The following is a 27163-nucleotide window of genomic DNA, read 5'->3' as shown; positions in this document are numbered from 1 at the left end:
TCATACCTACATACATTCTGTCATACAGAGTGAAGTAAGTCAAAAAGAGAAAAAGCAAATACCGTATGCTAACACATATATATGGAATCTAAAAAAATAAATGGTTCTTATGAACCTAGGGGAAGGACAGGAATAAAGACACAGACGTAGAGAATGGACTTGAGGACAAGGGGAGGGGGAAGGGTAAGCTGGGACAAAGTGAGAGAGTAGCATTGACATATATACACTACCAAATGTAAAATAGCTAGCTAGTGGGAAGCAGCTGCATAGCACAGGGAGATCAGCTCGGTGCTTTGCGACCACTAGGAGGGGTGGGATAAGGAGGGTGGGAGGGAGACGCAGAGGGAGGGGATATGGGGATATACGTATGCATATAGCTGTTTCACTTTGTTATACAGCAGAAACTAACACAACATTGTAAAGCAATTATACTCCAATGAAGATGTTAAAAAGAAAAAGTCTGCTTGCTTTTAACTTAAATTCACTTATTGAGGTTCTGGCCTAGCGAAAGAACATAGAAAATACATGTCATTCATTTTCCAGATGACAACCCAGAGCTAATTGAGGATGGGGTTTCATTTCCTCTTTGGATTTACTTCTCCAGGGTGAATATCATAGGTTCCTACAAACAGTATTTGCTGTTTCTCGTCACCCTTTTCATGTTTCTCTGGACATGCTCCAATTTGCCCATATCCCTCTTAAACTAGGCCCAAGGACTGAACACATGTCCTGCTCAGAATAACAGGGAACCACTATCCATCTTGTTCTTATCATCACATGTGTATCTGTACAGCCCAAAATCGCATAAGTTTTTTGGCAATGCAATGGCATCACACTCTTGATTTATATAAAATTATAGCTGACTAAAATCCTACATCTTTTTAACTTATTAATCCTCATATCCCTTATGCTATAATTACATTTTAAGAAATCTAAGTCCAGTGAATATACTAAAAACCATTGAATTGTACCCTTTAAATCAGTGGGTTGAATGATATGTGGATATCTCAATAAAGCTGTTAGAAATATAAGTTCAAGAAAGAAAGACAGATGTGTTTTATTAAATGCTAAATTTGGTGGGGACTTTCCTGGCAGTCCAGTGGTGAAGACTCCACGCCTCCAATGCAGGGGATGCAGGTTTGATGCCTGGTCGGGGAACTAAGATCCCACATGCTGCACGGTGCAGGCCCTGCCCCCCCCCAAAAAAAGCTAAATTTGGTATTTTATAAAATAACTACTATATTTTGACAGGCACATTATCTCATAATATAATTCTTTCAACAATACCTTGTACCTTTGAGTCCTACAGGCATTAGGGAACAGGTGCAAGTGGAGGAGCAAGAATTTGAACCCAGGTCTGCTCGGGATGCCCATGTTCATGTCATGCTCATTCCACCATGCCACCCCGCCTCCCTGTCACCTTGCTGTGTGCAAGGCTTTGTGATTGGTGCCCAGCTGAAATCAGTGGAGGAGGTCTGCCAGGCAGGCAGAGCTGCAGGACCACATGGGTCCTGAGAGGAGTAACAGGTGACATGATAATTGAGAGAGATTCAGTGTTAGAAAGACCTAGAAGGTAGCAAAAGGTAGGTGTCCCATACATGGAGCAAATATGATTATTGGCAGTGGTGAAAGTGGGGGTGGGGGAATGGGAGAAACAGTGGGAGTGACCTAGACAGTGTGGGCAGTGTGGGACAGACAGGACAAGTGACAGCAAGCTCCCAGCTCAGTCTGCCTTTAAGGGGTGTCACCTGGAGAAAATAGACGTAAGCAAGTTAGAGTCCTGATTTTGAAGAGACCAGGGTTCTGGTCAGGTTATGGAGGCAGGAGCTAAAGCCTGAGGAATCGAGAACTCAGGCTCTACAACAGGGAATTAGAACAGGGACTCGATGCCTGGTTGAAGGCAAAAGCCCAGAGGCCAGAACCAGGGCATTTGATCAGAGCAGGACAAGTCACAGGATATCCTAACTTTGTCCCCTGAACTACTGAAACAGGGCTCCTTAAAGCCTTCAGCTAGAGACAGGATTGGGCCCTGAATCTGGGGGAAGGCCAAAGCTATAGATGAATGTCAAGTGGCACAGTAATGCGGACTGATAGCTCCTTAGAAGAGACCGGTGCCTATCGCGTTGTGTTTTGCTTTGTTTCCTGCAACATGCATGACCAATGACAGCTGTAGGTACACGTACCCCTTTAAAAATATTCAGGGTTAGACGCAATTATGGGTGTGCCATCTATAATGCCAGCTGCTTCCTACTACACAAAAAAGCATTTCAGGAAGTGACTAGGAGAGAACACTGTTTTGGAATAACTGTGAATCTGTTCTATTCAGTTTTGTCATCAGCAAAAATTACTTGTATGCATGTCTGATTTTGGCAGGCCAGTGTGATGGGATCCCCCTGGGTGGGCATCCCCATGTGGACCCCGCCTGTTGTGGCCTCTCTCTCGGTGCCAGCTCACTCACTCAGCCAAGGCTTCTTGGGTTTCACGTAACAGATACAGTTCAAGGTTGCCTGAGCTAAAACAGAGAGTGGACTGGACATGGGCCAGAGCCGGAAGGGCAGCTGGGCCTCAAGGGGGTTAGAACAAAGCCCTGAGAGGCCCATGGGAACGCAGACAGCTATTCTCTTGCCACCTCCCCTTTTCTCCCAGGGGCGACCTGGTTTCTCATCTCTACTTCTCCCTGATGCTTTTAGTCATCTTTTGCTACATTCCAGTTTTTTCTGCCTCCCAGAGTACATCGTGAAAATGGCCATGCCAGCCCCTTATTGTATGCTGTCCTAGATCTAGGCCAATAGTGACTGACCAGAAGGGTTGTGTCCGCATTCCAGACGTCCTGCAGACAGAATCTCAGCTTGGGTCAGGAGCGTCTCCTCCAATCAGCCGTAGGCACTTGGGGTGGTAGTGACTCCTGGGGCCCACCCCTGTGGAAGTGGATGCACAGAAGCTCTTTAAAAAGGAGGCACAGACTGAACTAAGACCCCCTAAGGTGCCTACTCCCTCCAAACTGTTGTCAAGGCAGCCAGTATCTCTAAGTCCTCCCGTTCAGGCTGCCTCACTGTAGCTCTGCCTTCAAACACTGAACAGTACCTAAACATAGTTTGTTAAGTGAAAAGGCCTTCATCATGAACTTCATTGATGATGAATGTCTGCAACAAAAACTTTTATTTTCAAATCTAGGGACCACACATTAAGGGGAGAAACCAGTTTAAACAAAAGACCCACCAAGGACATTGGAAATGAGCCTGTTTACAAGGATCTACATCGCCTAACAATATATTTTACAACCAACAGAATTACTGAGGCATATGTACAAGAAGTTAATTTGCAAAGTGCCTTTTTAAACAGCCCTCAAATTATGTCTGAATGAAAGCTATCTTATTCATACTTCTCTAGGTATCCAAAGAATAAAACCTGAAATCAAAGACTAGAAGCAGAAAATCTGGAGGTTCTGACTTACATGGGCTCCTGCTTCAGATTAATAAGGTAACATTAATGGAACCATGGGGCAGGTTACTAAATCTGAAGGCTGTACTCTTAGGCTCTGAGAGCAACCGAGACTCCTTCCCCTATAATCTCTAACTATGATGATGAGGAGGAGGAGGAGGAGGATGGTATTATCTGAGCACTGATTTTGTGCCAGGCACTGTGCTAAACACTTTGCATAGATTATCACATTTAATCTTTATAATTTCTCTATGAGATAGATTAGGGGTCCCCAACCCTGTCAGGAACCGGGCCTCACAGCAGGAGGTGAGCGGCAGGCGAGTGAGCGAAGCTTCATCTGTATTTACAGCCGCTCCCCATCGCTCGCATTACCGCCTGAACTCCGCCTCCTGTCAGATCAGCGGTGGCATTAGATTCTCATAGGAGCGCGAACCCTACTGTGAACTGCGCATGTGAGGGATCTAGGCTGCGCGCTCCTCATGAGAATCGAATGCCTGATGATCTGAGATGGAGCTGAGGCGGTGATGCTAGTGCTGGGGAGTGGCTGCAAATACAGATTATCATTAGCAGACAGGTTTGACTGCACAGAGACCATAATAAATCAACTGCTTGTAGACTCATATCAAAACCCTATCAGTGAGTGGCAAGTGAAAACACGCTCAGGGCTCCCACTGATTCTGCATTATGGTGAGTTGTATAATTACTTCATTATATATTACAATGTAATAATAATAGAAATAAAGTACACAATAAATGGAATGTGGTTGAATCATCCCGAAACCTTTCCCCCACCCTCCGCTCCACATCCCACTCTGTGGAAAAATTGTCTTCCACGAAACCGGTCCCTGGTGCCAAAAAGGTTGGGGACCGCTGGGATAGATAGTATTATTTTCCCCACTTTACAGATGAAGAAACTAAGGCACCAAGCTAGTTAAGGTCCCACGAATGGTAACTTGCAGAACAAGCATATAAGCCCAAGTCTGGCTGAAGCTGAAGACCTTAACCAATATAAAATACTTAGATCATCCAACAAGAAATTTTTGTAAAAAATTGAAAATGAAGCTCCCTAATGGACAGTGGGAGTTCCTATCATTTTTTATCTCATGAGGAGTTTTCATTTTCAATGCATCTGAACAAGTTCTTGGGGGTTTTGTTTTTGTTTTTGTCTCCTATAAGGAAGGCACTAATGTCAAGGGTAATGCAAAAATGATTACGACCCTCTTGGGTTTCTCAAGGAGCTCAAGGTCATCTAATCCTTAACAAGAGGCGGTACAAAATAGTTAGAACGCTGAATATGGTGTCTCATTCCAGTAACATCCTAGCTCTAGGAGATGAAGGGAAGGAATGATCATGTCTACTAAGTATATAAAAGTTACGATTTGCTGCTGTTAGCTGAATCATGTCAGGGAACAGAAATCCCCTGTTAGCCAAAGTAATCAACAGTTCTCAGCAGGACCAGTACAACTTCTGGTTAATCATGTACCCGTGTCTTTAAGTGAACTGTGGGTTGTGATCCTTATGAATAAGACACAAGACTAAAGGAAGAAATGGATCCTAGACAGGACTGATCCTTGTGGCCTGTTCTCAGTAAACACTGTCCCTGAAGAAAACACCACTGCTGTGAGCTGTCAGCCAGCAAACCGAGGCAGGAACAACAGGGGGAGAGGCAGGGGAGATCTTTGGAAAGAACTCTCCCCTCAACGTGACACTTTCAATCTCAAGGATCTTTCCAGAACAGTCCCAGGAATAAATGGGTACACCTGTTCTTTGTACTTTGATTGCAGAAACCAGTCCATCGTCTGCCGCCAGCTGGACCCAGTGGATCTCAGTGCTGCCTGCTGTCAGAAATCTGAACCATGCACCGATTGCTTGCTCTGTGCTCCACTTCCGCGACCAAACCCTGCTTTCTGTTCAGGTAAGGCGAGCCCAGCTGCGTTCTTCTGCACCCCTGAAGTCTGCAGCGGTCTGTGATCAGGACGTAAAGTCTTATCGATGGCAGTGGAAAGCAGGATGCACTCCAGATTTTGGATAAAATAGCTCCAGTGCTCCTTTTCATTTATATATGACTTTACATGACAAAGCCCATCACATTCATCATTAATTAAACCCGCCGCTTGGTGCCCTCTGAGGCAGGGCTGAAATAGCTTGCTCATTTTACAGCTGACAAAACAGATAGCAAGGCTTAGGGGTTTGCTGAAGTGAAGTGGTGTTCAACCGAGGAAGGCTGCCCCAATTCCCTTTCTAGTTCATTCTTTTTTGGCCTGGAAGAGGCCTTCAAAGTGCCCAGCTCTTAACTCCAAACAGCTTAAGGAAGTCAGCTGGGAAGAGTTGCTTGGCAGGGGAACGGCAGCTGTCACAACCAGAGCACAGTGTGGGGCTTGAATTCTTTGAAAACAGCCAAGTCATATTTCTCTGGCTCTCAGTGGATGTTAAACACACATGCACATAAGGTTTCTCCTGCCAGGCCAGAGAGCAGGCCAGGAAATGTGGGCAGTTGTAGCAGTGTCACATTTGACCTGGCGGAAAGCCGCCTACCCACTACCCACACTTCACCCGTCTCTTACCAGATCCTTTATATTAAAATTTTAAATGAACTCAGAATTGAACCTATTCCAAGAGCAGGCCTAGTCCCATATTTGTGGCATGTGGGGAATAGGAAAAATGGTGGCCCACATATCATGTGTGTAAATATAAAACAATTATAGCTGAAGCTAACAAGTTAGCCTTGACAGGCCAGTTAGCCTTTCCTACCTTAACAGATATATGTTTATAATGACCTATAAAATCAGTTTGATTGATGCAAAACTCCTCAGAGATCCACACCAGAATGTGGTGGTTCCAGGAAAGCACTTCTGGCCTGATGTCATTTCCCACTCGCAGGCCTGGCCCATATCATAAAGGGCCTTATATACACACGACGATGATCCCACCCCACATACGTCCAAGCTCCTGCCACATCGGCACCCCCTCACAGCCACCGCTTTGGGCCTGTGGTACCACACCAATGGCACGGTCTCCCTTTGGAAGGGTAGATCAGGAAAAGAGGTTCATACCAGTCCTGGAAGCAGGGACTTTGGCAGGGAATTCTGGACCTAAAAGCAGAGCAAGGATCTGAGTGAATAAATCACTTGGCCTCTGGATTCCTCACCCAGTGAAGAGAAATGACCAGAAGAGAGCAACAGTAGAGCTCTCTAAAGAGTGGGCCCCAGGGAGGGGCCTCTTGCCAAGACCTAAGAGCAAATGCTATCTGGCCAAATAATAAATCAGCCAAAAGTGTGAGTTAATACTGGAGATGGCACAAATCTGGATACCATAAATAATTTCACTTCAGCTACAAGGCACAGAGGCATGAGCGATTTCAAGTGTTATGTCTGCTGCCTCCCACAAATAACTTACTTACTCTGGGCAGTAGGCGTGGTCTCCAGTAGGTGTAAAGGCCAGAAACCAAATGAATAAGCTCTGTAATTAAATATTTTACTCAAGAGGCTGAGCTCCCATAAAAAAAGCAGATACCAAAGCTCTAGGTGGTGACCCTAGGTTGGGTACCCTTACTATTGCCTCCCCAAAATGGACCAAGTGGGTAGAAGGAGAGATTCCCTGGGCCCCTGGGCGTGTGCTGCATTGGTCTTTGTGGAGAGGTCCTTGGGTCAGCTGAGGTTTCGAGGGGCCGTGGGACAAAACAGACCCCTCTGTCCACATCGTTTCCCTTAGAGTCAGAGCCATGATCCCAGTCCTGGGGCTTGAAATGCAAAGAGGTTAACATTACAAGCTCCCGTATTAACTCATAGATCAACTTTGTTTAAATTAATGATTTACAACATTTAATTTTAAGGGAACCATGTCCACATCTAAAAAGTATTTTTATCATCAAATTCTCAAGGCAAAAGATGTAAATAAGGAAATGTGTAAGATGTATATTTTGATGCTAATTTGTGGCTGTGCTGTATGTCAATGGTAACAGCATTGAATTCTGGATTCTTTTTTTTAATTTACTTTTGGCTGTGTTGGGTTTTCGTTTCTGTGCGCGGGCTTTCTCTAGTTGCGGCGAGCGAGGGCTACTCTTCATCGCGGTGCGCAGGCTTCTCATTGTCGTGGCTTCTCTTGTTGCGGACCACAGGCTCTAGACGCGCAGGCTCAGTAGTTGTGCCTCACGGGCTTAGTTGCTCCGCAGCATGTGGGATCTTTCCAAACCAGGGTTCGAACCCATGTTCCCTGCATTGGCAGGCAGATTCTTAACCACTGCTCCACCAGGGAAGCCCTGGATTCTTGATTCAAAGGCTTTAGTCCAACCTTCTCTGACAGCACTATTCCTAATATATGAAGGACATATTTCCTTAATGATCTTTCGATGGTGGTTATATAAATTAATACATTAATTTGTTTTTCTTTTAAAATGGAGATAAAAATAGAGCCCAAATCAGAATAAAAGAGTCAATTCACACCATCACATAGTGGTCACATCTATGGAGTGGACAGACAGATCCTCTTCCTGCCCCTACAGCCTTCTCCCCCACAGATCCACTATCTGTTCAGACAGACCCATTCTGTAGAGCCAGGGACAATCTGTGTGCCTATACTGACCCCATTTCTGGTTGTCACTTGATAACATGGCCCATCTATTTTTGTGTTGCCACCCACACAAGTATCCAACTTCCTGAAGGCATGCCCTCAGCCTCCCCACCACAGTTCAAGTTTCCATATTATCTGATCCATCCTCCTCGCCCATCCAGTTCAGGTGAATTGTATGTCCAAAGAAGGTGATGTGGTGCTGTCAATAAGACCTTGCTGGGATGGTACAGTCCTGTCATTGAATGAGAAGAATGACTCTCAGACAATGCTGATGGCTGCTAGTAATACCTGATGTCACTGATATCGAGGAATGTAACCTTTCATTTATCTAGAATAGTTAGGGAACAGGGAGTTCTAATATACTGGATAATCGCTTAACTATAGACTACCAGTTTTGAAAGAAAAATAAACTAATTTGGAAAGAACTATAAATAACACAACAGCACATTCCTGGCAGATCATAATTTTACCTGGCATTGTAATTATTTACGAGTGTGCTCCACCTCCCCTGCAAGGCCGTCAGCTTCTCTCCTTTTTTTTGGCCCCACTGTGTGGCATGCGGGATCTTAGTTCCCCAACCAGGGATCGAACCTGCACCCCCTGCATTGAGTGCAGAGTCTTAACCACTGGACCACCAGGGAAGTCCCACCACTGTGGGTAGAAGGAGAGATTCCCCGGGCCCCTGGGCTTCTTTTTTTTTTTTTTTAACCATCCTTATTGGAGTATAATTGCTTTACAATGTTGTGTTAGTTTCTGCTGTATAACAAAGTGAATCAGGTACATGCATACATATATCCCCATACACCCTCCCTCTTGCATTTCCCTCCCACCCTCCCTATCCCACCCCTCTAGGTGATCACAAAGCACCGACTAGCTATCTATTTTACATTTGGTAGTGTATATATATCAATGCTACTCTCTCACTTCGTCCCAGCTTACCCTTCCCCCTCCCGGTGTCCTCAAGTTCATTCTCTACATCTGTGTCTTTATTCCTGTCCTGCCCATAGGTTCATCAGAACCTTTTTTTTTTTAGATTCCATATATATGTGTTAGCATACGGTATTTGTTTTTCTCTTTCTGACTTACTTCACTTTGTATGACAGACTCTAGGTCCGTCCACCTCACTACAAATAACTCAATTTCATTTCTTTTTATGGCTGAGTAATACTCCATTGTATATACGTGCCACATCTTCTTTATCCATTCATCTGTCGACCACCATTGGCTTCTGAAGAGATGGTCTGGATCAGTTTCATCTTTATTACCCTTATAGTACCTGGAGAGTTGCTTTATATATTGTAGGCACTAAAAAATTTTTTTATTAAATGAAAATATAGTTGACCCTTGAACAATGTGGGGGCTTGGGGTGCCTACCCCACACGGTCAGAAATCTGCATATAACTTTTCACTCCCCCGAAACATACTGCTAAAAGCCTACTGTTGACTGGAAGCCTTACTGATGACATAAATAGTCCATTAATATATATTTTGTATGCTATATGTAATGTATACTCTATTCTTATAATGAAGCTACAGAAAATTTTATTAAGAAAATCATAAAGTAGAAAAAAATTTCCAGTACTATACTATACTTATTGATACTGTAAGTTTATGTTGTCTGTTTACAAGATGAATCTTCTGTCAGTATCTACATCAATATTGTCTTATATGACACAAAACACTGTAGATGTTATCCAAATAACTAACACTATTACCCAAAAACTGGGTTCACCTCTTGGTGGGTGTTGAGCCAAAAGACACAACCAAGCCAAAGAGCAGGAGAAGGAAGGACTTAGGCAAGTAAGGAGCACACTGGGGATCTTTCCCAAAGAAGTGTCTCCACTTAAGCTAAAGGTACATGCATATTTATGTAGGGGCTTGAGCAGAGGAGAATTCAGCATAGAATTGGGCAAAGGTCGACAGAGTCCAAGCTTTAGTTGATTGAAGTCACAAGGGTCAGAAAAGGTCAACAGCATCATCCTTTACATTCTGGTTGATCTGGTGATTGAGTGCTTCAGGCTCATCTTTACCACTGAAATAGAACTGGAAGCCTTTACAGCTGATTTGCTATCTTTGCTATTGTTACTTCTCTTGCCTGGTAACAGTCATTTGTTCCTGCTTCTTTTGTTCCCTTAAGATCATTAATTACTGAGATCTGTTCGAGGACAAGCACTGTGGCCAGGCTTAGATCACAAAATGACTTAGGCCAAAAGTGGCTTCTCTTTGTCAAGAAAGCCATGCCTGGTTCTCTTTCTCTGGGGACCCTCTACCCAATCTGCTTACAAAATCCCCCCTTGAGATATTTCACTCTTCAGTCCTGAGGGGTACTGGACTGAAGGTAAGTCTTCTGTAATTGCTTCCTGCTGAGAATGGATGTTTTAGTCTTCCTAGTTAGAGGAGTGAAAATCTCTTGCTGCTAGAGCTAGGTAAGTTTTGGGGTCCACCAAAGTAGTGTCTGAACCTTGCTTGAATAGCATTATTCTAGCAGGTGTAGAAGAGGCACAGTGGGAGAGACAGTTAACAGCAACTTTGCAACATCATTAGCACAGACTTGAGCCAAGAGCCCCCTAAACCAAACCATTTTTCTAATATTTTCCCTAAACTGGGAAGGGGATCATTCAGAGAGGAGATTTGGTTTTTCATGTGCATCATAAGTTGAGTTATATTAGAAGACTCATCAGGTATTAAAAACAGCATTTGGTATATATTATAGCATAAGTTCCTTCTTGAGAGGCTGTTAAAATATCAAGGGCCATGCAGTTTTGTAGGACCGCTTTTTCATCATAGAAACTTTTTTGTGTGTCTGTGTGTGTGGTACGCAGGCCTCTCACTGTTGTGGCCTCTCCCGCTGCAGAGCACAGGCTCCGGACGTGCAGGCTCAGCGGCCATGGCTCACGGGCCCAGCCGCTTCGCGGTATGTGGGATCTTCCCGGACCGGGGCACGAACCCGCGTCCCCTGCATCGGCAGGCGGACTCTCAACCACTGCGCCACCAGGGAAGCCCCATAGAAACTTCTGAGTTCATTAGACTGACAGCCTGATTACTGTTGTTAAGGCTTGCTGGGTAAATTTTGTTAAAGCCTCTATGTGAGTGATGATGACGTCCTCTCTGTTTGATTTCTTTCTTCTTCTTCTTCTTCTTTTTTTTTTGGCCACACCATGCAGCTTGCAGGATCTTAGTTCCCTGACCAGGGATTGAACCCCAGGCCCACTGCAGTGAAAGCTGAAAGCACCAAGTCCTAACCACTGGACCACCGGGGAATTCCCCTCTATGTTTGATTTCTAAAAGCATTCCTCTCCTCAATGGCCAAAGCAGATGTACAATGCATGTTCTACAGGCCACAAAACAGGCCATTCTGGTCAGTAAAGTTTAAGTTAAACCATGTATAAGCCAGCATGACTTCCCCATATCTCAATATGAAGATTTTTTTTCATCATTTCCCCTCTTGATTGAAAGTCTTTCAATAGACAAAAATATTTGTCCCTTGATGCCAGGGTGGTTGATGCCTGCCCTGGGTTCATCATGTCCCTTGGTGCTAAGCCTCCTTTTTGTTAATATATAGATATTCTTCTAGTTATCCACATTGGGAGAAGTTAATCAATATTGTGAACAGGCTCAGAGGTATGTTAATGGGGAAACATTTTGTAGGTTATATATACATTTATCCATTATACCAGATTGTAACACAAACATTGTACATGTGCTTATGGCAGTAGACTTAAAGCAAGCAGTGATACATGTCATGAGTAGTTACACTCTGTGATAACTTCACTAGATAATTTTCTTTTCCTCCTGAACATCAGGGCAAACATATGGCTAACACAATAACATTCAATTTTAATAGGGCCTTGACATGGGGCATCTGATCTTCTTCTAAAGATACATTGTTGTGATAAGCTTCAGAAACAAACTTAGAGTGTCTTTTTAGCAATTCATTTAAAATTTACAATTATGTAATGTAACAATAAGTAGCTATCTGGGAGGTGAGTCTCAGGCAGTAAATACAGACCTCAATTAACAAAACTTGATTTTAGTATCCACTGAAACATAATTTTTCTCTAAAATTACCCTCATTTTTAGCAAATATAGCCAAATTAAGACTAATTTGTTTGCAAAATAAGTCTGATTAATTGATTACTTAGGCTCTTCTAAGTTGGCTCGGCTGGAGCTTTTCATAAGGAATCTCAATTGAACTTTTGAAAGGTCTCTTAAAGCCAGGAAAGCCATGCCATGGGCCTGTCACAGATTTCACATGAAATATCTATAGATTTGAGTGAATTCCGCCCTTTTCAAGGTCCCCCAAATACCTTGAGGTTCCTGTACCTTTTAGGTGGTGGCCTTCTTTATTTACCTGATAATGCTGCTGGGAACTTAAGAATTTCTAATTTTTGGAGGGATCAGGTAGAAAGAAAAAGACAAATGTTCCTGTTTTACTTCCAAAGGTATAATTTACCAAATTGCTGTTAGTCATAATTAGCTTGAACGGAAGGGTTTCTTTATATCTGGAAAACACAGATTAAAGCCAGCAACATTTTAGACAAAAACAATAAAAATTATAACCATATTCATTAGTTCACTCAATAGCTAATCCTTTTTGTTAACAGTTTTATGAAGCCATCAGGTTTTCATTAAGATTCTTTAATTTCTTACCCAGTTCAGTGGTATGATCAGAAATTTATCAGAGACCTGTACTTATCAAAACGTCCTTCCTAAGAATCTTCTTGAAGATGAAGCACTTTTGCAAAACATCAGAGTAGAACAATAACTGTCTGTAAATGACAAGACTTAAAAAGGCGTGATTGGGCTTCCCTGGTGGTGCAGTGGTTGAGAGTCCGCCTGCCGATGCAGGGGACACGGGTCCGTGCCCCGGTCCGGGAAGATCCCACATGCCGCGCCGCTGAGCCTGCGCGTCCGGAGCCTGTGCTCTGCAGCGGGAGAGGCCACAACAGTGAGAGGCCTGCATACTGCAAAAAAAAAAAAAAAAAGGCGTGATTAACACCTGATTACAATGTAATTGACAAAGAATGTTGGTTACTGCTGTGACATACAACGTTTTAAGATAATACCTAGAATTATGACAGATAACATTATTTACCAGGACATATCCAAATTTTATATAATTTCTAGAGTGTCTATATTAATAATATATTAATAACATTTATCCCTACAGTATAACCTGAGAAAGCTTGTCACTCATTTGACAATGCTTCCCATGTAATTTAACATACCAAATAATCCTAGTTAATTTAATATCTCTCTCTGAGGTGCTTCAGGGGTCCTCTGAAGCATCATAGTTAGCTGGAGGTCAAAAGAACTTCAGTTAGAATTTGATATTTGGGGGACTTCCCTGGTGGTCCACTGGTTAAGACTTTGCACTTCCACTGCAGGGGGCACAGGTTCAGTCCCTGGTTGGGGAACTAAGATCTCACAAACTGTGTGGCATGGCCAAAAATTTTTTTAAAAAGAATATGATATTTGGCAATTTTGTCAAAAATATCAAAAGGGGGGGTGGAGTCAAGATGGAATACTAGGAGGATGCAGAATTCGCGTCTCCTCACAACTAGGGCACCTACCAGGCACCGGTGGGGGACCACAGACACCTAAGGGGACAGGAGAAACCCCCAGCGACCGGGTAGTACATGGGGCGTGAGGGGAGTGAAGGTGGGGGGAGAAGTGGAGGTGGGATGGGACTGGTGCCCCGAGGGGTGGCTGGGGGAGGGGAAGGGATCCCACGCCCAAAGGGGGAAATTGGGGGACCACTGGGAGGGCAGAGGATCAAAAGGGAACGTGGCCACACTTCCCCTGCCCACTTGGGCCCCCAGGAGCCTGCTGAGAGCTGGGGCCTGATCCTCTGCCCACCATCCTCTGCCCACCGAGGCCCCCTCCTGCTGCGGGTCCTGAGGGAGTGGGAGGGAGGGAAGGGGGAACAAAAGTAAAGGCCGGACCTCCCGGACCGGCATCCCTGAGGGGCAGCTGCGGGAGGGAAGGAATTCCTACAGCCAGCGGGACCTACCCACGGTTAGGGGTCCAGTGGCGACGGGGGAGACCCTGGGTGAGATGATGGGTGAGGGGTGCAAAGGACTGGAAGGGAACATGGCCAGTGCTTTCCCTGTCCACTTAGGCATCACACCACGTGCTCCTGGGCCGAATGCTCTGCCCTCGGAGCCTCCCTCCTGCTGCACAGAGTCCAGGCCCCACCCCTACACCCCCACCCAGGGCCCCATCTCTACACTCGGAGACATATGCGCACTCCAACTGCGCTAAGCGTGAAACCCACCCACACACCCTCACTCAGGGCCCTACCGCCAAACTCTGGAACCCCACACTCCAGAGGCCCTCCTTTCCACGTGCTGCCTCTCCCCTTCTGCGCAGGTCCTAAGCAGCGGCCCTGCCCCACATTCAAACGTCACTCCGCCACCTGCCTAAGTCCCGCCTCACCCTAAACCCCGCCCCTGCCTAAGTCCCCCCCCCACCTAAACTCCACCCCCATAGCCAAGGCTTTTTTTTTCTCTTTTCTTTTTTCCTTTTTTAGATTGGGTTTTGTTTTACCTTGTTGATTCATTGTTGTTGATTCTTTTATATTTTTATTTTTCCTAATAAATCTTTTATTTTTCTGATTTTATTTTATTCTTTATACTTTATTAGTGATCCCTCCTTTTGGTTTGTTCTTCCCCCTCCCCCCTTTTTTGTTTTCTTTTTTCTGTTGTGGTTTTATTTTACCTTGTTGCAGTTGTTTCAATTATAGTTTTATTTTTCCTAATTATTTTTTATCTTTCTAATATTTTATTTTTTATTCTTTGATATTGTACTGCTCCTTTTTTTCTTTCTTCCTTTTTTTTTAACCGTGCCATGAAGCTTGTGGGATCTTGGTTCCCAAGCCTGAGGTCAGGATTGTCTGACAACCCCTCAGAGTCCAAGCTAACCTGGCCAGACTGTCACCCAAAAACTGGGTTTGCCTCTTGGAGGCTCTCAGGTCAAAAGACACAACAAAACCAAAGACCAGGAGAAGGAAGGATTTATTACTTGGAGCAAGGAGAACACTGAGGTTCTTTCCCAAAGCAGTATCTTCCTGAACAGCAAAATTAGGGAATTTTTAAGCTAAGCATATGTACATATTCATGAATGGGCTTAGGTGGTAGGTAGAGTCCAAGCTTTAGATGATTGAAGTCATGAGGGTCAGAAAAAGTCAACCCTATCATCCTTTAGATTCCAGTTGATCTGGTGGTTGAGCACCTGAGGGGGGGATTTAAATTTTGCAAAATAGCTCAAGATGGTGCTTCAGGCTGGCCTTTACCATTGAAATAGAACTGGGAGTCTTTACAATTTGTTATCTTTGCTATTGTTACTTCTTTTGCCTAAGTTTGTCCTTTTGTTCTCTTAAGATCATTATTACTGAGACCTGTTCAAGGACAAGTACTGTTGCCAGGCTCAGATAACAAAATGGCTTAGGCCAAAAACGGCTTCTCTTATGTCAAGAAAGCCATGCCTGGTTCTCTTTCAACAGGGATCCCCTACCCTATCTGCTTACTGGACAAGATTAACTGCACAGTTCTTGAGTCATTCCTCCTCCCCTGTTGAGATGGGGACAGAAGCTGATTTGTTGGGTGAATGCCACTCACTTCTTCAAAGGGACACTCCAGATCAAGATGTCTGGAGTAGCCTCTGAGTCTGATAAGTGAGCTGAGGTGCATGGACCTGACAACTCAGGCACCAAGAGGGATTCTCCTATGCCCTTGCCTGCAGGACCCCAGCAACATAGAGCTGGGAGAACCCAAAGGGGCTAGGCGAGATGTCCCTGCGTGGTCACCAAAATTTTTACCAAAAAACTGTTGACCTCTTGGTGGGGGTCAATCCAACAGATACAGCCAAGCCAAAGATCAGGAGAAGGAAGGATTTGTTACTTGCACCAAGTAAGGAGAACACTGGGGATCTTTCCCAAAGCAGTGTCTCCCTGAACAGCAAAATTGGCAAAGTTTTTGTTGTTGTTGTTGTTTGTTTGTTTGTTTTAATATTTATTTATTTTGGCTGTATCGGGTCTTAGTTGCAGCATGCAGGATCTTTGCTGTGGCATGCAGGATCTTTTGTTGCAGCATGCAGGCTCCTCATTGAGGCACGTGGGCTTCTCTCTGGCTCTAGAGCATGCAGGCTTAGTTGCCCTGCAGCATACGGGAATCTTAGTTCCCTGACCAAGGATCAAACCTGCATCCCCTGCATTGGAAGGCAGATTCTTAACCACTGGACCACCAGGAAAGTCCCAAAATTGGTGACGTTTTAAGCTGAGGGTACATGCATATTCATTCATGAAGGGGCTTGAGCAGAGAATTCAGCATACACTTGGGGATTGACAGAGTCCAAGCTTTAGTTGATTGAAGTCACCAGGGTCAGAAAAGGTCAACAGCATCATCCCTTAGGTTTCAGTTGATCTGGTGGTTGAGTGCTCCAGGGAGGTTTAAATTCTACAAAACAGCCCAAGAAAGTGCTTCAGGCTAATCTTTACCATTGAAGCAGAACTGGGAGTCTTTACAACTGATATATTACCTTTGCTATTGTTACTTCTCTTGCCTGATAACAGTCATTTTTGCTCCTGCATTCTTTGGTTCCCTTAAGGTCATTAATTACTGAGACCAGTTCAAGGACAAGCATTGTGTCCAGACTTAGATCACAAAATGGCTTAGGCCAAAAATGGCTTCTCTTATGTCAAGAGGAGCCATACTTGGCTGTCTTTCTCCGGGGACCCCCTACCCTATCTGCTTACAACACTAGACATCAAAAATGAAAATATAATGTGAAAAAAATCCATATTTATTTACAGACAAAATGATTCATGCATTGGTAACAAAGAAGGAGCAATATGATTGCTTTATGGTAGCCTAGTGTAATTGATACTATTGCTTCACTGTAACTTAGCATATACCCACATGAATGGTTATACCATTTTTATGGCATACAGTATTACAGTCATATTCATACTACAGTATTAGAAACATTGTTATTTTTTTTTTAAACCACGTACCCGTGATGATAGGCAGATATGCAGTTTCTCCAGTTACGAGAGAGACAGAGAGACAGAGAGAGAGGGAGGGAGAGAGAGGCATAGTATATGGTCATGTAATTCTTTGAAAGCAAATTTATGAAACAGTAAGAAAACTAAAATGAATTTCGTATTAAATATCGCTCACCTCATGCTTACGTAAGGATAGGCTATCTACTTCAAGTCTTGCACAGGATGTTCTATATGTATATTTTTGGATATTTATTGAGAAAAATCTGCGTGTTAAGTGGACCCATGCAGTTCAAGCCCATGTTGTTCAAGGGTCAACTGTACAGAACACATACTATAATTTACCAACATGACTTAATCCTTCTTTGATAACTCGGAAGGCCCTCCAGGATCACACATTTCTTCAGGCTTATTATTATGTGTTTTATCTCTGGGGATGTTTAATATAGGCCAAGTGACAAAAGCAGAATTCTGTAATGACTGGAAGACAGAACTTGATGTCCACTGACTCATTCGAATTCTAAGTCTATGTGCATGTGTCTTAAAGTCAAATATAGAAGTGATCCCATTTATTACTACCTAAAAGAAACACCACATCACAGTGCAATTGTTTATGAAAACAGGTTACAAATAAGGAGCGTTAACCAGCTTCTGATTACAAACCTTAACCAGGGCAAGGAATGTATCTTAGAGATTTTTGAAAAGGTAGGCTATAATTAATTAGTACCATTAATATGTTATTACCAGCGGCCTCCCCCACCCCCGTCGGCCGGGGTGCTCTAGATGCTGCATGGAGACCCCCTGCGCCCCTGTGAACATGGCGCTGGAGCGTGTGGGCCGCGGTCTGCAGCCTGCGTGCCATCTCTGCGCCCAACGCGCCCTGCTCGCCCGCTGCCTTGGGTACTGCGGGCGGGCGCCCTCGGGGCACTGCGCCCCGGCCACAATCTGCTGTTGGTGCGTAAATTCACAAACACGAACGGGTAACAACAGAAAACAGTGTTGGAATAGTGCGAATCAGCAATTTTGCACAGGAAGCTTTGGGAGATGTTGTTTACTGTAGTCTGCCTGAAGTTGGGACAAAATTGAACAAATGAGGAATTTGGTACTTTGGAAATTGTGAAAGCTGCTAGTGAACTCTATTCTCTTATCAGGAGAAGTAACTAAAATTAATGAAACTGTAGCAGAAAATCCAGGACTTGTCAACAGATCTTGTTATGAAGATGGTTGGCTGATCAAGATGACACTCAGAAAGCAGAAACTAACACACCATTGTAAAGCAATTATACTCCAATAAAGATGTAAAAAAAAAAAAAAAAAAGATGACACACAGTAACCCTTCAGAACTAGATGAACTAATGAGTGAAGAAGCATATGAGAAATACATAAAATCTATTGAGGAGTGAAAATGGAACCTCTAAATATACTAGTTTGAAACAAACAAAAATATGTTATTACCATTATTTTATTAAAGCCTAATCATCAGATTATAATCTACTAATTAATGCAAACGTATTTATCATTATGTGCCTGATATATGCCAAACCCTGTGTTAGTCATTAGGGATACAATGTAAATATAATTCATGCCCTCCAGAAATTTAAGTAATTCTCCTTTAAAACCATTTTATTGTGCAGATCATTTTACAGAACTTTAGATGTCACTGTAAGAAATTAGCCTGGGCGTGATGGGACTGTCTAACACATCCTATAACTCACTCAAAATATAGAATAATAGAAAAGAAAGAACGCGAATGTTAGCTTAATTACTCAACATTCGCCTTTTTTTCTGAAAAACACAGCATCCAGAATGTTCCTTTAAGGATCTAGTCTTTTGCACTTTCAGAATTCTGGGTGAATTTGCTTCTGCACATAAAATGATTTTCATTTCAGTTAGTACAATACCTGTCAGTCCCCCAGGACTTGAGGGTAAAGCCCCAGGCGGGAAGGGAACAGCCATCACATTGCCCCCAGCCCTTGGCTGGCCTTTCTGTGGGTGTGATGGTGACAGCGGCAGCATGAGGGAGTCCTGCCCTGGGAGTCGGGAGAAACCAGGAGGCAGAGACAGGTGCTCTCGGTCCAGTGTGTCAGGCACTCTGCTAACGGATGCCACCTTGCTTCTGGACAGCTTCTTGTAAACATGCTGATTCTCATCGTGACAGGAGGACTTTACAGCTTAGATCTTCATGTCTAAAACGAAGGGTTGAGGTTACATCAGAGTTTCCCAAATTAAATTCTGCAAAACACAGGTCCCATAAGACATTTCTTCAAAAAGCAGCCTGGGGCAGCAGTGTTGGAAAAGCTGCCCACCACACCCAGTGGTGGAGAGTCACAAGGCACAGCAGCATATGAAGGGTTCGGAGAAGCTGTACCTTCAAAACAGTTTGATAGCAGCATTTCTCAAACGAGTTTGACCATGAAACCCTCTCTTCTAGTTTCACCTACTAACATCTGCTGATTCACTTAGTATTCTGAGGTACAAATGTTGGAAACATTAGAATAAACGATCTCTTAAACACATTGATTTTATAGCATCTTAAAGCAGAAAATAGTCTTAGAAATCAGAGGGCCATGAGGTTAAGACCTCATAGCTAGTCAATGGCCAAACTAGGTCCCTTTCAGTTGCCAATTTTTCACATTCTATGTGCTAACAATCGCAGTGAATGAAATTTTACTGTGAGGAAGTTTAGAAAAAGCATCAGTAATTGAAATCTACAGATAACCTTAAAGCTCCAGGGTTTCCACTTTTGGTAAAACTCTGTTGTTTGAAGTTACTCCTGATGAAGCAAAACTAATGGTGTGTGTCCATAGGCTGGTGGACATGCTACTGAGCAGAGAATTATCCACAATTCAAGAAGCAAATGAGAATGGGGGAAAGAGAAACAAATGGCACTGAGTCCAAAGCTAAGGTAATTAGCTCCTGGGTGACTAAGAGTAAATTATCTTTTTTTTGATACTGAGCTCAAGGAGATCCTTGGCTTTTTTTTTTTAAGTACTGAGTCATATATTCCTTTGGTGTCAGAACTAAGAAAAGAGAACCGATGCTTGCTACACTGACCTCAATGTCCTGTGCTCTGGTAGTGTCTCCTTAATGCCAACTCAAAAAAGCCTCACACATCACTTCACAATGGTCTTTGCCTCTACTTAAAAGGACAAAGATAATTTTAGGCTTCAATTTATTTTCATGCCATTTGCTTGAAAAGAATTCTTTAAGTTGGTGGCTAAGTAAACAACAGTATTCTCCTAGCAGTGAATTGGCTGTCCCACAATCCCAACTGTAGTATAGCCCAACCCCAAAGTAATTAAAGAACCGAGCGATTTGCATTCTTTGTCTATAAAACTACTCTTGAGTAGCAGATGGCAAACACAAATGATTTGCTCTAGAGACATATGGAAACCTCTCTGTTTCATAAAAGCCTCAATGAATATTAAACGCCGAGTGATGTCACTCACTGCAGAAATAAAATGTTGTGATAATCCCCCAAACAGGCCTAATTAGGCCATACAGCTACTTGAGTTTCAGAAAGTAATAGGACGGAAATTACTATGTGATTGGGATTTCATTAACAGTTCTTCTTAATCTGAATATTCATCCTGGCCCCAAAGAATTACCTATTCAGCCTTATTTCTTCAGCATTCTGTTAGATTGTACCATAATTTACAATTGTAAATCTTAAAAATGAGTAATCAAAGAGATCTGCTTGATTTCATGTTAACTCTTCAGTTCTGCCTGAACAGCAAGAGCAAAAATTTCAAGAGAGATAGGGTGTTTTATCACAGGTTTGGGAGCATTCACCGTGCTCCGTGATAAACGCCGTTTTATAAGCCCTTGCTGCTGTTAAATTGGTGGTGGGAGTGAAATCTGTGTTTAAGGTTATTCAGGAAATGATTATCCATATTAAGCAGGAATTGAAGGCAGGAATCTGATTGAATATGGCTCAAAATACAAAGGAGAATTTCATTTTTCTCTTCATCCTGTAGATTGGCAATCCAATAAGTTGTTGGCAACCCAGTAACTTGTTCTCGTCACAGAAAGGACTGAAACTTTGCACTACTTGGAAAGAGAGAAGTACTGATAACTGAGTCATAGGGTGAACTGAATGCTTTTTAGAATAAGGAACAAGGTGTCTTGGGCTCCTTTCCAGCCCCACACTCTGCTTGGCCTCCAAGGCCTCCTAGGCCTGTTGATGAATCTCCTCAATTCACTAGGGTGTTTAGTTGGCCTTGGAGACCAAAGTCTGTAAGACCAGAACCCCTAAGGCAGATCTCAGGATATCTGTTAGGAGCTTGGGTTCAAGAGCCAAAGGATTTTATAGACAGAAATGGATTCTCTAGTCCAGCCTCTTTCATTTTACAAATGAGGAAACTGAGGCACAGAAGGGTTGTTGTCCTTCTTTTAGGTCACAGAGCCAGTTAGGGGCAGAGCTAGGAACGGAACCCAGGTCACCTGATGCTTTGTCCAATCTTCCTTCCATTAAAAAATCCCAGGACAGGCTTGTCAGGGCCTGATAGAGAATTTAGAAAGTTCAAGGCTATCAAAGTGTTTAACCTTACCTGGTTGCTGAAGTGGGGTAGAAAAGGGACCAGGTGTCTAAGTGCCTGTGTTAATTCTAGCTTTGGACCACCCATCGCCTCCTCAAGGAAACAGTATTTCTCTCGTGCCTCTTCTTTCCAGTTCAACATCAATCCATCTGTTTAAGAGAAAAGTCAGAATTTTCCTGGATTCAGCCCCATGACCTCTCCAGAAATTTCAACATAACTGAACATGATATGAATATCTATATGCATTTGACACTGAAACAGGTTGTAGTTTTCATTGGTTGCTTCTACAGCATTGTTGCCTCCTGTCTTCTCTATTTCTAACAGGATCCTGTGATTTAGGGTGAGTTTGACCCCGTATTCAGCTCGAATGACTTAAGCCAGTTGGCTTACGCCATTCTCTTGGACCCTAGGATTGGTTCACGGAAGGGCAGTCAGGGCCCATGGAACTGAATTCTAGGGTATTTATTTGAACTCCTGAGAAAGAGGATTCTTTACATTCTGCTCTCTTTGAATCTAGGTGTCCCAGGAGTTTCAGCAAGACATTTTGCAACCACGTGAGGCCGGTCTGTTGAAATCAGTGTTACTTTGAGGAAGCATTGCTAAGAAACCAAGAGAGAGAAACCAGGTCCTGGGCATGTCATTTGAGCTGCTGGATCACTCACCTGTTGCTAGTTCTAGATCTGATTATTTTAGTATATGATTAAGTAAATATTTTTATTATTTAGCATTTAGTATTCTATTATTTACTGCCACACGTATCTCAATACCTCTTATGATGCTGATTGTGAGTTTCATAACATCTTGACTTTGCCATTGGATCAAAGTCCATTTTAAAGTTGGTTCCAAAAGGCTTTCTTTAATCACTCATTCTAACAAGAAACTCTACCCAAAGCACATAGTACTTACTGTGTATGTGCCTTATTTGACACAAAATCCTACATAGCGATGCCCAGGCTAATGAAAGGAATGAATTTCACTAACATATTTTATTGTCAAAAACTTTATTATTAGAGAAAGAAATAATACAAGTGTATTAGAATAGATTCCTTCCAATCCACCCTATAGTAGAGTAAATTTCATGTAGCCATTTTTTCGTATTATCATGTCATTTTTATTTAATTTTTACATTCAGTGGAGATATGCAAAATATTTAACAATCAGTTTGGCATAAGCACTTGACCAATCAGATTGGATGTCTGACCAATCCGAATTAAAAGCCAACCAATCAGAACAGACACCTGACCCATCAGAATAGATGAAGTGTGTGTCTGCCAGGTATCTGCCTCCCATTTATCATTGAACTTTTCTCTTGTGGGATCTCCCCTCAATTACCTGGGAAGCAAACTGAGGGCAGGGGCCACATGACATACCTTTGCATCCTCCAGGTAGGCCTTGCTGAGCTGGTTTCACAGTGTGAGCTTGTTTGAGTAGACATTATTCAACCAATGATTGCTCAGGAAACATCAGTGGGTGGAAAGAGTACAGTGTGTCCCTCTCTGATGAAGATAATTGTAGAATTATCCCACTGGATTATCACTAAACAAATAGCATGGTTTGGGATGACAGACAGTTGATATGAGAAATTGGTATTTTTGAGGAGTTATCATTCAATATGGTCTTGACAAGCTAGAGAAATAATATATAATCACACTGATTTTTTAAACACAACAATAAATAGTATACTTACAAAATGAATAACATATAAATAGAAGGTAAAGCACAACCAGAAAGGTATTGGTGAGGCTAAAAATACCTAGGTCTTATAGCAAATAATAAACTGAAGGTGTCCCAGATGTTTTATAAATACCTAGACTGGGGACTTCCCTGGTGGTCCAGTGGTTAAGACTCCGTGCTTCCATTGCAGGGGGCACAGGTTCTTTCCCTGGTCAGGGAACTAAGATCCCGCATGCCATGCGGTGTGGAAAAAAAACAACAACAACCTAGACTTCTGGCATGATAGTCAGATGTTCATTCATTCGTTCAACAACTGAGTACCTACTATGTGTAAGGCATCATTCTAGGCATGCTGGTGACACAGAAATCAGCAATGTCCCTTTCCTCAAAAGGCTCAAGTTTTAAGGGAGAAGACAAAGAAGTACACAAACTTTAGATAACAGAGAGAGAACTTATTCGATGACTGAGTCATCAGTCATTGAAAATAATCACCATGAAGGACATCTCTGTAGCCTACCAGGACAGCTGTGCTCAACAGATGGCAGAGGACCAGAACCCAAGGGTGGTTGGACAGAAGCATCAGCACTGATGGGTACAGACTGACAACCAGAGGTTGCTTTGTCCCTAATTTTTCAGGACCATGTAAGCACCTGGATTCTTGTAGGATACAGTTAAGGGGAGGACAAGTCCCAATAATGTTTGGTACCAGTTTTGCCAGCCCTTGAGGAGTAGGGGTCTCAGCCAAGTTTAATTTCACTTAAGCAATTAAGAAAGGTGACATTTCTCACATTCAAGTGTCATGGAACAATTTAAACCAGTTAAGGAATGCTTGAATTAATTTGAAAATTTGCCTAGAGAACACACAGACCCTCAAGAATGTGTTTGTAGATTCTTGGGGGTTAAAGACCCCCAGGATGAATAAACTACTGTAAGAAGTGAATAATGGCTCTTGGAATTGTGCAACATGGCAGTCCTGCTTGCTACCATGAGGAAAGCCAGACTGAGGACAGAGTAACGATATAGAGGAGGGCAGCAACAAGATAATACAGGAAAATGAACTACATTCTGATCAAACAGCCTGAAGCTCACGAAGACCTCACATCAGCGAGACCTCCTTTCATCATCGTCACCCCACCTTCCAAGAAAATTCACGGGTAAGAACTCAGTTTGACCTAGCCTGGCCATATGCCCACCTCTGTGGCTGAAGGAATAAAGTACCATGATTCACAGCCACCAGAGGGGGAGGAGTGGCTGCCCCAAAGCAGGAGGAAAAGAGTACTGGCCTGACAAAAACCACAGAGGGTAAACTCCTTGGACAGCTAGATTCCTGTTAAGTCAAGCTGCCATGTACATGTTAAACTTATCAAAGGCTTCAATAAACATTTACAGAATTAAATTGAAAGTGCTGGTCTGCTTAGTATCTGCAGTGACATAGCATTTTAAGGGTGGGTTTGGGCAACTGGCAAAAAAGTACTGATGCGGTTTTCTCAGAACATAGTAACGTGCCACTGGTAGAAAGAAAAGAAAGTGGCAGCCAGCAACCTGTGATCTGTGGGACCCTTAGGTCTACAAATACACTTATTGTCCAGTCTTTTGCGCAAAGTGCCTTGATTCAATAATAGTTACTACCACCCAAATCTGATCTCTAAGTAACATGTTGTTATACAAAATATGAAAATTCATAATTCACAAAAGGAAAAAAATTGGATTCTTCTTGAAGTAGTGTCAGTATATCAAAATGCTTGAATGGTTCAACAGTGGTATACAGACTGATCAGCTAGAAAGTCCCAAATGTTATACACACTTGCTAATAGAGAAAAGCCAGGGAAGTGAAAACAAGACAAAAAAATTTTTAATTCCCATCAGTTAACAAAATTCCCCTAAGGAAACTTAGGGACTTTAAGATTCCTAACCCTAGCTTCTCTTATGAACTTAAGTTCTTTGCCACATCAGCGTGTTCTTATTCATACAGAGAGAGAATGCCAGTAGTTGCATGCAGGTAGTGGAACTAAAAGTTATTTTAATCAGTACACGTTGTACAGAAGAAAGAGGATTCCAGTGGTCTTTGAAGATTTTTTTCACTTCTTTTCCAAATGAAGAGGAAGGTGCTGTCTACGTTTGTTCAGCCCTGGCTGAGGCCAAGTTCACAGACTTGCCCAAGAACTGTCTGGGACAAGGAGGCTCAGCCTGTGCCAGAGGACAGAATCCCTCCTCATTAGGGGATAGAAACTGTGACTCTGACCTTCTTAGAGATCTGTTCCCATCAAGTGGACTCTAGAAATTAGACATTAGATTAGCAGCAACCCTCTGGGTACTGTATGATTAGGAAGTGTGAGTTAATGACACATTTTATCTTTTTCTTTTTTTTTCACATAGAAGGTGAAAGCAGCTCCTAGGCCCAACTGAATTTTCTCATCTTTCTTGTCTCGCAACAAGACGAAGAATGGAATATCACTGGCATTGAACATAAAGTCACAAGGCGCACAAGATATGTTTTAGAAAAACCTGCTGTCTTGTTCAACTAACTGTCCAAGTTTTCTCCTTAGTCTACTAATGGTTGAGTCCACTGGTTCCCTTAATAACCTTCTCTAACCTTCCAAAAGGTGTTTCCTTAGACCTAAGAACCATAGACTGTGGTTCTCATATGCTTTGGCCTCTTAAAAATTATTGAGGACTCTAAAAAGCTTTTGTTGGTATTTGACATGTTAGAAATTACAAGGGAGAAGAGATGAGAGACAGAGAGCCCTGAACGGATAGAGCTTCTGGTCCCAGACCTCCTTAGCTATTCGCTTGCCCTTCTGCTTTACCTGAGCCATTAAATCCCCCTTTCATGAGAGCGTGATATGGTTGGGTTTCTGCCCCTAGCGACTGAAAGAGGCCTGAATCATATATCCACAAAACAAAGAATAATCTAAGGCAAGAAATAAAGGATTAAATTGAGTATAACAGAGTGCTGCTTTTCCCCCATTTGTTATCCATAAAAGTGAGAGCCTACAGAGGGTTGAAGAAGGTAACCATCACCACTAACATTTTTCTACATTGCCTTAAGGATTTCAAAGTGCTTTCACATTCAGTATTTCACTTAATTTTTCCTACAACTTTATGAAACAGCTTGTTTTATACCCATTTTACAGATCAGAAAACTGAGGTTCAGAAAGCCTATGTGCTATTAAGCAGCTGAGCCAAGACAAAATCCAAATCTTATCCTCCAGATTCCCACGGTCATAGTTCCTGCCTCGCATGAATGCTTGCAGTTTTATAGGGCACAGGCCTGCAGCACAAGCCTTGAAAATTTCAATTCCCAGACTTTTTGTCCATCTTCCTGCGGGAGGAGATGAGCGGTCTGCATAACAGATCCTCTAAAATACCCACTGTATTTCGCTCTGCTCTGGAGGCGTGAAGAAGAGAACAGGAGTGGGGTTCAAGTGAGAACCGCAATCATTCTTTTCGAGCTCCGTAACTGACGGGCTGCGGGAGGGGGCTCAGACGTGGTGCTGGGCAGCAGCTGGAGAAGCCAGGTAAGGCACTCTGCAGATAATCCACAGCCTGCGCCAGGGCAGCGAGAAGGAAAGAAAGCATCTCAGCTGCGGGTCGCGGTGGAAGAGATGCGGGATCGGCTGGACTCAGATTCCGAGGTCCTGGATTTGAAAGGCACCAGCACACAAAGAAACGACGAAGTTAAGTTCCGGTGGTAGGACACGCAGAGTTGGAAACCGGCCCTCCCTGCCTACCTCGAGTGGAAACGCCTAATCCCCGATCACCCAGCCCAGAGCGGCTCTTCTTTTATCCTTTGGGGCCGCGGGGACAGCCTGCCCCGGGCACGCCCGAAACTCCTCAAAGGAACTACAAGCCCCACCAAACACTGGGGCGCGGGCGGTGATGACGAAGCCTCCGCGGATTGGCCATGCGGGGCGGGGCGCGCAGGCCTTCTCCGAGGAAG

General features: G+C 43.2%; 1 protein-coding gene and 1 long non-coding RNA gene across 5 annotated transcripts in view; one reads left to right on the top strand and one right to left on the bottom strand.

The window, feature by feature from the left end:
- LACTB (lactamase beta) overlaps positions 1 to 8834 on the top strand; it is a 49815-nt gene extending 40981 nt beyond the window's left edge. For all 4 annotated transcript variants that reach the window (XR_016391350.1, XR_016391345.1, XR_016391349.1 and 1 more), the window contains 2 exons: positions 3391 to 3480; positions 5226 to 8834. The gene's annotated coding sequence lies outside the window, so the exon portion shown is untranslated. The remainder of the gene's footprint in view (positions 1 to 3390; positions 3481 to 5225) is intronic.
- Positions 8835 to 16735: 7901 nt separating this feature from the next.
- On the bottom strand, positions 16736 to 27059 carry LOC115802759 (uncharacterized). The gene is made up of 3 exons (XR_004023285.2): positions 22920 to 27059; positions 21562 to 21698; positions 16736 to 19197 (listed from the first exon to the last, which is right to left on the bottom strand). It is a non-coding gene; the product is annotated as an uncharacterized LOC115802759 (long non-coding RNA).
- Positions 27060 to 27163: the final 104 nt, after the last annotated feature.

This window comes from Delphinapterus leucas, chromosome 2, assembly GCF_059928025.1.
Source record: "Delphinapterus leucas isolate spDelLeu-1000000601 "Yukka" chromosome 2, BTC_Dleu_Yukka2, whole genome shotgun sequence".
NCBI lineage: Eukaryota > Metazoa > Chordata > Mammalia > Artiodactyla > Monodontidae > Delphinapterus > Delphinapterus leucas.
This window is presented reverse-complemented; position numbering and strand designations above follow the sequence as displayed.